This window comes from Arachis stenosperma, chromosome 2 (assembly GCF_014773155.1).
Source record: "Arachis stenosperma cultivar V10309 chromosome 2, arast.V10309.gnm1.PFL2, whole genome shotgun sequence".
NCBI classification, from domain to species: Eukaryota; Viridiplantae; Streptophyta; class Magnoliopsida; order Fabales; family Fabaceae; genus Arachis; species Arachis stenosperma.
The window spans coordinates 43,368,394-43,379,133 of record NC_080378.1 but is presented as its reverse complement, the minus strand read 5'-3'; the positions used below and the strand labels follow the sequence as shown (position 1 = coordinate 43,379,133).

General features: G+C 39.1%; 1 non-coding gene across 1 annotated transcript; it reads right to left on the bottom strand.

Moving 5' to 3' along the window:
- Positions 1-10,302: 10,302 nt before the first annotated feature.
- Positions 10,303-10,410, bottom strand: LOC130963758 (small nucleolar RNA R71). Its single transcript, XR_009079876.1, has one exon. It is a non-coding gene; the product is annotated as a small nucleolar RNA R71 (small nucleolar RNA).
- Between the last annotated feature and the right edge of the window lie 330 nt (positions 10,411-10,740).

Sequence of the window (10,740 nt, the reverse complement as noted above, 5' to 3'; positions counted from 1 at the left end):
TTGAGTTTTTAGTATATTTTTATTAGTTTTTAGTTAAAATTCACTTTTCTGGACTTTACTATGAGTTTGTGTGTTTTTCTGTGATTTCAGGTATTTTCTGGCTGAAATTGAGGGACCTGAGCAAAAATCTGATTCAGAGACTGAAAAGGACTGCAGATGCTGTTGGATTCTGACCTCCCTGCACTCGAAGTAGTTTTGCTGGAGCTACAGAAGCCCAATTGGCGCGCTCTCAACGGCGTTGGAAAGTAGACATCCTGGGCTTTCCAGCAATATATGATAGTTCATACTTTGCCCAAGATTTGATGGCCCAAACCGGCGTTCAAAGTCACCTCAAGAAATCCCAGCGTTAAACGCTGGAACTGGCACCCAAATGGGAGTTAAACGCCCAAACTGGCATAAAAGCTGGCGTTTAACTCCAAGAGGAGTCTCTACACGAAAATGCTTCATTGCTCAGCCCAAGCACACACAAGTGGGTCCGGAAGTGGATTTTTATGTCATTTACTCATCTCTGTACACCCTAGGCTACTAGTTTTCTATAAGTAGGACCTTTTACTATTGTATTAAAATCTTTTGATCATGTTTTGATGATTGAACCCTCATTGGGAGGCTGGCCTCACGGCCATGCCTAGACCTTGTTCTTATGTATTTTCAACGGTGGAGTTTCTACACACCATAGATTAAGGTGTGGAGCTCTGCTGTACCTCGAGTATTAATGCAATTACTATTGTTCTTCCATTCAATTCCGCTTGTTCTTGTTCTAAGATATCACTTGTTCTTCAACTTGATGAATGTGATGATCCGTGACACTCATCATCATTCTCACTCATGAACAAGGTGACTGACAACCACTTTTGTTCTACAAGCAACCAAGGCTCTAGTGAATATCTCTTGGATTCTTTAATCGGAATCTTCGTGGTATAGGCAGGACCTGATGGCGGCATTCAAGAGAATCCGGAAGGTCTAAACCTTGTCTGTGGTATTCTGAGTAGGATTCAATGATTGAATGACTGTGACGTGCTTCAAACTCCTAGCAGGCGGGGCGTTAGTGACAGACGCAAAAGTATCAATGGATATTATTCCGGCCTGACCGAGAACCGATAGCTGAATTCCGCTATGCCGTGACAGGACATATGCAATCGCTTTTACTGAGAGGATGGGAGGTAGCCATTGACAACGGTGAAACCCTACATGAGCTTGCCATGGAAAGGAGTAAGAAGGATTGGATGAAGACAGTAGGAAAGCAGAGAGACGGAAGGGAAGGCATCTTCATACGCTTATCTGAAGTTCCTACCAATGAATTACATAAGTACCTCTATCTTTATCTTTATGTTATTTTCGTTCATCACCATATACATTTGAGTCTGCCTGACTAAGATTTGCAAGATGACCATAGCTTGCTTCATAGCAACAATCTCCGTGGGATCGACCCTTACTCACGTAAGGTATTACTTGGACGACCCAGTGCACTTGCTGGTTAGTTGTGCGAAGTTGTGTAATGCCATGGAATTGAACCACCAAGTTTTTGGAGTTCATGACCAGGGATTATGAGAGTTGTGAAAAGTATTGTTCACAATTTCGCGCACCATGAACCAAGGCCAAAGGAGTGTGCTTAAGAACCCTAGACACCTCTAATTGGGGACTCTAGCAAAGCTGAGTCTTGCTTGGAAAATTTGATTGTCTGTTTTTACCAAATTAATAGGATACTATAGATAGGTATAGCTACATATAGTATATACGTACTTGCATACATATAAGTAGTTGCATTGAATAAGTTGCTTGCCCTTTCATCCTTCTCCATTGTATGTGTTTAGCATGAGGATATGCTATTGTTTAAGTGTGGGGGAATTGAAGAGTCCATATTTTTCGATATATTTTGGTTTGATTTGAGTGGATTTCATCATATGAACTCACATTTATTCACCTAAATAGCATACTTTTGTATTCTCTCCCTAAATTGTGCTTAATTATGAAAACATGCTCTTTTGTGCTTATTTTGACTAATTTTATTCCATTTACCTTCCATTCGATACCTTGATGTTATTTGTGAGTGATTTCAGATGAATAAGGTAGGAATGGCTTGGTGGGAATAGAAGAGGAGCATGCAAATAGGAGAAAGCATGAAGAAAACAAAGGAGAAGAGCTCAGCCATGCGTGCATGCGCACGAGGATGCGTGCGTACGCACAAAATGGAAATCAGCATGAGTGCGTACGCACAACCAACTGTGCGTACGCACAACCAACTGTGCGTACGCACAACCAACTGTGCGTACACACAAGTAGAAATTTGGCAAAGTGTGCAGACCACACACCTGTGCGTACGCACAGGTACCAGCGCAATACTCTATTAAAAAAGTCACGTGTTGTGCGGTTTTGGGGGTCTCTAGGCCCATTTCTAAAGTACTAAAGGCTGGTTGAGAGGCTATATTAAAGGCATCTCAACACATAACAAGGAAAGCCATCTTAGAGTAGGAAAAACACATAGTAGGAGTAGGAGTAGTGTAGATTAGAAAATTCTCTCTTAGGGTTTTAATTCGGGTTTGTAGAATTTTATACTTCAAATTTGATTTTGGATTCTAGCAATTGCCTTGTAAGTATTTCTTTAATTTCTCTTTTAATTATACTACTTGTGCTACACTTCCTCATATTTCCATTTCTCTTGCCAATATTTACGTTGTCTTGCAATTTTGATTCCTAGTTGTTTAATTTGATGTTTGATGGCTTTTATATGTTGGTTAAGTTGCTTTTATTGATTTTGATCATTTATGGTTCATAGCTTTTATCATTTTCCCAATTTTGCCATGTTTCATGTTTATGCCCTCTATGTGTTTGATGAAATGTCAATTTTGATTATGGAGTAATTTCCACCCCTTGGCTTGGAAAAAATGAGTTTATGGATTACTAAAGCCGTAATGTCCAACATTTAGTGATAATTCTTAAGTTGTTAGTTGTTATTGTTTCCACTAACGCAAGCTTTGTACCAACTAGTTTGGTAAGTTAACTAGGATTTATGGATTAATAGCAATTATGCTCACTTGACTTATCCTTCGATGTTAAGGGTTGACTTAGTAAGATTAATCCATTATAATTAACATAGTTGTGGTTGTGGCAAGGAAGGGATTCCATAACTCACCCTAAGTCAAGGTTTCATTTATGTTTTGATCCACACTTTTCCATCACTTTATAGCATTACTTGTTTATATTATATACTTAGTTCTTTTGTTCTTTCATTAGTTTATTAATTAGAATTTTGTCTTGTTCTTTTATCTCTTTATTTGTTTGCTTCCTTATCATTGAAACCCATTTGCTTTCTCGCAACCAAAATTGTGCACTCCTTCGCATTAGTTCCTAGGGAAGACGACCCGGGAGTCAAAATACTCTTGGTAAATTTTGTATTGAATTGTGACATCTTTTGGATTGAATTTTGGTTGTAAGATTTTATTGTTGATTTGGACTATAGTACCAATGAAGGAATTCTATTTTTATAAACTCTATATCAACGATAAAACACTCATTATCACGAATGCACACCAAGTGATGTGTGCGCGCGCACGCATTCGTGCGCACGCACACGTCCTGATATTTTCTGAGCTGTGCACACGCACAGGTGTGTGCGTACGCACATGCCCTATTTTCCAGCACCTGAGTTTTTAGATTTAAACTTGGTTTTGAACCCCTAAACCCCTATTTTTCCCCTGTTAACCTTAGATCTTACTGGTAAGCTTAGTACTTAATGGAAGACGGGAGTTTAAGCTAACTTGGGAATGAAGTAAAAAAAAAGGTAAGAATGATGAATTATATAAGAAGAAGGGGTATATGTGAATGATCTATGATGTTGAGGCTTGAATGATTGATTTTCTGCATTATAAGATGGATGAGGCAAGTAAAAGAACAATGTAAGAAGTTGAGAATTGATAATGCTGATCCATCAAGAATATTAAAATGTATGATCAATGAGTTAATTGAAATTGAGCATTAATCGATGAGACATGAATTAGTATTGAGAACAAAAATGATAAATTGTAAAACATGATTGAATAACTTAAGCTTAGGGCGTTGTCCCCATGTCAGCGGGGATTTTTCCGTGGTTATTATTAAGCTTGGAGTATTGTCTTCCCCATGTCAGCTTGGGGTGTTGTCTCTTCTCCCCATGTCAGCTTGGGATTTATCCCATGGATATTATTGAGCTTGGGGGCGTTCTCCTCCCGATGATAGTTTGAGAATTCTCCCCATGGTGTACTTTTGAGCTTGAGAACATGTCGAGATGGCTACGCAACTGATGGTTGATATCAACAGCCATAGGACAGGCAAGCATCATGTGTACATTGTTTGAATTGCATGTTTGTGAACTAATTGGGAATGCCTACATGATTATAACATGTTATTTGTTGTACTTGTTATCTGTATTACTTGTAAGTTACATGTGCTTGCGTTGTTTGCTTATTTGTCTGTGTAAATTAATTGGTGATGGAGGAGCGGAGGTAGGGTGGACTAGTTTGGAATTTATGTTAGGTTTAAAAGTGAGTAATTTTGGGAATGTTTAGATTACCTACCCCTTTTTATCGCTTCTATTTAGAAATTAAGTTTTACAATTGTATGACGGAGTTCTAGGATTGCCTCTGGTATTCCTAGGACCTTATTTATTATACGCGTGGCACCTTTACCATGCTGAGGACCTCTGGTTCTCATCCCATACCGTGTTGTTGTTTTCAGATGCAGATCGAGAGACTCCTCGCTAGGCGTTTGGATTCTTGAAGCAGAGTAGTCCCTGGGATATTTTGGGTTTATGTTTGTATATATATACGTGTACTTGAGCACTTAGCTTTCTCTCTAAGAAATTTTACTATTTTATTCCTCATACAGGTTACAGGCAGAGTTAAGGATTGGTTTCTGTATTTTGGGTATTTTGAATACTTATGTATATATATGTAAATATTCTCCGGCCAGTCTTGGCTTCGCAGGCTGAGTCAGGAGCTAGTTTTACTGTATTCTTGACTCTCTTTCCGTTCTTTTGTTTATTTATATCTTGAACCTTTAGGTTTCTTAGCACGCAAGTTATTCCTTTTCTGAGTGTTGCACTTTTTATTTTGCGATTTTGTTTTACCCATTTTTCAAGGTTCCTAGTTAAATATCTCTTTCACTATTATTATATATATTCTACTTTTAGAGGTTGTAATACCTTACTATCTCAGTCTTATGACTAAAGCATAAGATTAAGTGTGGTAGGTTGTTATATTATGGTATCAGAGCAGTTCGTTCCTATAGAGCCTGAGGATGGACTAATTATGCTTCTATGCATTCTCTGTGTATGTGTCAATGTGCTATTAGGATATCCAACTGATATATGCGGCATAAACGTTCATGAGCATGCATTTGGGACTTAAAGTACTAGACTTGCAATATTGAGACTGATCAACTTGATATCACTTGTTTGGTGTGTGTAGGGACCAAGTGTCGACTTGCGGACGCGGATGCGGGCGAGGTAGAAGCAGAATAGGAAATGTTGTGCCTGAAGCGACAAGGAATAATCCTACCCTTGTAGACTTCATGGCTGCTTTAAAGAATATGGCCGCAGCGATATATGCGACAACCGAAGCCTTGGGATACCAAATAAATAATGCGAATAATGGTAATAACGGCGATGATGGTCCTATGACGCTCTCCTCCTTCCTAAAGGTTCATCCTCTGACCTTCAGAGGAACCTCGAACCCTACTGGTGGACGAAATTGTGATCATCAACAATGGCTCCAAAGACTTGGTGCTCTTAAACATGAATTACACTTTGTCATAACTCCGCACAACTAACCAGCAAGTTTACTGGGTCGTCCAAGTAATACCTTATGTGAGTAAGGGTCGATCCCACAGAGATTGTTGGTATGAAGCAAGCTATGGTCATCTTGTAAATCCCAGTCAGGCGGATTTAAATGGATTAAGAGATTATTGGTTTAAATAATGATAATAAAATAAATAGAAAATAAAGATAAAGTTACTCTTGTAATTCAATGGTGGGAATTTCAGATAGGTGTATGGAGGTGCTGTGTTCCTTCTGAGTCTTTGCTTTTCTACTTCTTCCTGCCAGTTTTTTATCACTCCTTTCTATGGCAAGCTGTATGTAGGGCATCACCATTGTCAATGGCTACATCCCATCCTCTCAGTGAAAATGGTCCAAATGCTCTGTCACAGCACGGCTAATCATCTGTCAGTTCTCAATTAGGTTGGAATAAAATCCCGTGATTCTTTTGCGTCTGTCACTAACGCCCAGCCTTCAGGAGTTTGAAGCTCGTCACAGTCATTCAATCATTGAATCCTACTCTGAATACCACAGATAAGGTTTAGACCTTCCGGATTCTCTTGAATGCCGCCATCAATTCTAGCTTATACCACGAAGATTCCGATTAAGGGATCCAAGAGATATCAAGTTGAAGAATGATGATGAGTGTCACGGATCATCATATTCATCAAGTTGAAGTGCAACGAATATCTTAGAACAGGAATAAATCGAATTGAATAGAAAATAGTAGTAATTGCATTGAAACTTGAGGTACAGCAGAGCTCCACACCCTTAATCTATGGTGTGTAGAAACTCCACCGTTGAAAATACATAAGTGATGAAGGTTGATGAGCGGATAATTTGTACGCTTTTTGGCATTATTTTCAGTATGTTTTTAGTAGTTTTAGTTGAGTTCTTAGTATATTTTTATTAGTTTTTAGTTAAAATTCACTTTTCTAGACTTTACTATGAGTTTGTGTGTTTTTCTGTGATTTCAGGTATTTTCTGGCTGAAATTGAGGGACCTGAGCAAAAATCTGATTCAGAGACTGAAAAGGACTGCAGATGCTGTTGGATTCTGACCTCCCTGTACTCGAAGTGGATTTTCTGGAGCTACAGAAGCCCAATTGGCGCGCTCTCAACGGCGTTGGAAAGTAGACATCCTGGGCTTTCCAGCAATATATGATAGTCCATACTTTGCCCAAGATTTGATGGCCCAAACCGGCGTTCAAAGTCACTCTCAGAATTCCCAGCGTTAAACGCCGGAACTGGCACAAGAATGGGAGTTAAACGCCCAAACTGGCACCAAAGCTGGCGTTTAACTCCAAGAAGAGTCTCTACACGAAAATACTTCATTGCTCAGCCCAAGCACACACCAAGTGGGCCCGGAAGTGGATTTTTATGTCATTTACTCATCTTTGTAAACCTTAGGCTACTAGTTTCCTATAAGTAGGACCTTTTACTATTGTATTTACATCTTGAGATCTTTGAATCTTTTGATCACTGGGGGCTGGCCTCACGGCCATGCCTAGATCTTGTTCTTATGTATTTTCAACGGTGGAGTTTCTACACACCATAGATTAAGGTGTGGAGCTCTGCTGTACCTCGAGTATTAATGCAATTACTATTGTTCTTCTATTCAATTCCGCTTGTTCTTGTTCCAAGATATCACTTGTTCTTCAACTTGATGAATGTGATTATCCGTGACACTCATCATCATTCTCACCTATGAACGTGTGACTGACAACCACCTCCGTTCTACCTTAGATTGGGTGAATATCTCTTGGATTCCTGATACACGATGCATGGTTGATCGCCTGACAACCGAGTGCTCGCCTGACAAACGAGCCAGCCATTCCGTGAGATCAGAGTCTTCGTGGTATAGGCAAGAACTGATGGCGGCATTCAAGAGAATCCGGAAGGTCTAACCTTGTCTGTGGTATTCTGAGTAGGATTCAATGATTGAATGACTGTGACATGCTTCAAACTCCTGAGGGCGGGGCGTTAGTGACAGACGCAAAAGAATCACTGGATTCTATTCCGGCCTGATCGAGAACCGACAGATGGATAGCCGTGCCGTGACAGGGTGCGTTGAACATTTCCACTGAGAGGATGGGAGGTAGCCGCTGACAACGGTGACACCCTTGCATAAGCTTGCCATGGAAAGGAGTAAGAAGGATTGGATGAAGACAGTAGGAAAGCAGAGAGACGGAAGGGACAAGCATCTTCATTCGCTTATCTGAAGCTCTCACCAATGAATTACATAAGTATCTCTATCTTTATCTTTATGTTTTATTCATATATCATCTATACCCAATTGAGTCTGCCTGACTAAGATTTACAAGGTGACCATAGCTTGCTTCATACCAACAATCTCCGTGGGATCGACCCTTACTCGCGTAAGGTTTATTACTTGGACGACCCAGTGCACTTGCTGGTTAGTTGTGCAAAGTTGTGTTTATGCCATGGTATTGAGCACCAAGTTTTTGGGGCCATTACTAGGGATTAATTGAGTTGTGAAAAGTAGTGATCACAATTTCGCACACCAAGTTTTTGGCGCCGTTGCCGGGGATTGTTTCGTGTATGCACAACTGACGGTTCATCTTGTTGCTTAGATTAGGTATTTTTTTTCAGAGTTCTTAAAAATGAATTCTAGAGTTTCATGATGATCTGTTGAAATCTGGCTGGCTGAGAAGCCATGTCTAATCTTATTGGACCGAGGTTTCAACTGATCATCACAAGAGCTTGTTGATTTCTATCAATCTTGCTATTGGAGCAATGATCTGCTAAGGCTTGGCTGGCCATTGGCCATGTCTAGTGTTTTGGACCGAAGCTTTCTTTGAAAGCTTGGCTGGCTGTGAAGCTATGTCTAATTCCTGGACTGAAGTCTTAGACTAGCATTGCAATGATTCCTGGAATCCAAATTGAGAATTCTGAAACCTTTATTTTCTATTTCCATATAATTTTCGAAAAATCCAAAAAAATTTTCAAAATCATAAAAAAACCCAAAAATATTTTATGTTTCTTGTTTGAGTCTAGTGTCTAATTTTAAGTTTGGTGTCTTGCATGCATTGTTTAGTTGATCTTGGTTCTATTTTCAAGTCAATAGTACAGGGAACTAAAGATTCAGAACATGCAGCAGAGGAATTACACAGAAAAAGCTGGGCGTTCAAAACGCCCAGTGAAGAAGGATAGACTGGCGTTTAAACACCAGCCAGGGTACCTGGTTGGGCGTTTAACGCCCAAAAAGGTAGTGCATTGGGCGTTAAACGCCAGAATGTGCACCATTCTGGGCGTTTAACGCCAGGATGGAACAAGAGGGAAGATTATGTTTTCAAATCAATTTTTTTCCAAGTTTTTTAAGTTTTTCAAAATCAAATCTTTTTCAAATCATATCTTTTCAATCAAATGTTTTCAAAATCAATTTCTTTCCTTTTTCAAAGATACTTGCTAACAATTAATGATTTGATTGAACATTTCAAGTATGTTGCCTTTTCTGTTGAGAAAGGTTTAATGTTTGAATCATATCTTTTCTTGTTAGGCAAGTCATTAATTTTTAAAATAAAATCTTTTTTTTTAATTTTGTTTTCAAATCATATCTTTTCAATCATATCTTTTTTTTAAACCATAACTTTTCAATCAAATCTTTTTAATCACATCTTTTTCAAAAATAGTCTTCAATCATATTTTTTTCAAAATCTTTTTCAAAAATCACTTGATTTCTTTCCCACCTTTAGTTTTCGAAAATTATCAATCAATTTTTCAAAAATGTTTTTAAAATCTTTTTAACTTAATTTTCGAAAATTCTCTTCCCCTCTTCTCATATCCTTCTATTTATGGAGTACCACTCCTCCTCAATGCACAATTCGAACTCTATCTGATTAAGTTCGAATTCTTCTACCTCTTCCTTCTAATTTTCTTCTTCTCTGACACCTCAAGGAATCTCTATACTGTGACATAGAGGATTCCACATTTTCTTGTTCTCTTCTCTTTCATATGAGCAGGAACAAAGACAAAGGCATTCTTGTTGAAGCTGACCCTGAACCTGAAAGGACCTTGAAGCGAAAGCTAAGAGAAGCTAAGGCACAACCCTCTGTAGAAGACCTAACAGAAATCTTCAAAGAAGAAGACATGGCAGCCGAAAACAACAACAATGCAAACAATGCAAGGAAGGGGCTGGGTGACTTTACTGCACCTACTCCCGACTTCTATGGGAGAAGCATCTCTATCCCTGCTATTGGAGCAAACAACTTTGAGCTTAAGCCTCAATTAGTTTCTCTAATGCAACAGAATTGCAAGTTCCATGGACTTCCATTGGAAGATCCTCATCAATTCTTAGCTGAATTCTTGCAAATCTGTGACACTGTCAAGACTAATGGGGTTGACCCTGAGGTCTACAGACTTATGCTATTCCCTTTTGCTGTAAGAGACAGAGCTAGGACATGGTTGGACTCACAACCTAAAGAAAGCCTGGACTCATGGGAAAAGCTAGTCAATGCCTTCTTGGCAAAGTTCTTTCCACCTCAAAAATTAAGTAAGCTTAGAGTGGAAGTCCAAACCTTCAGACAGAAGGATGGAGAATCCCTCTATGAAGCTTGGGAAAGATACAAACAATTGATCAGAAACTGTCCTTCTGACATGCTTTCTGAATGGAGCATCATAGGTATTTTCTATGATGGTCTCTCTAAACTATCCAAGATGTCTTTGGATAGCTTTGGTGGAGGATCTCTTCATCTGAAGAAGACGCCTACAGAAGCTCAAGAGCTAATTGAAATGGTTGCAAATAACCAATTCATGTACACTTCTGAAAGGAATCCTGTGAACAATGGGACTAATCAGAAGAAAGGAGTTCTTGAGATTGATACTCTGAATGCCATATTGGCTCAGAATAAAATATTGACTCAACAAGTCAATTTGATCTCTCAAAGTCTGTCTGGAATGCAAAATGCACCTGGCAGTACTAAGGATGCTTCA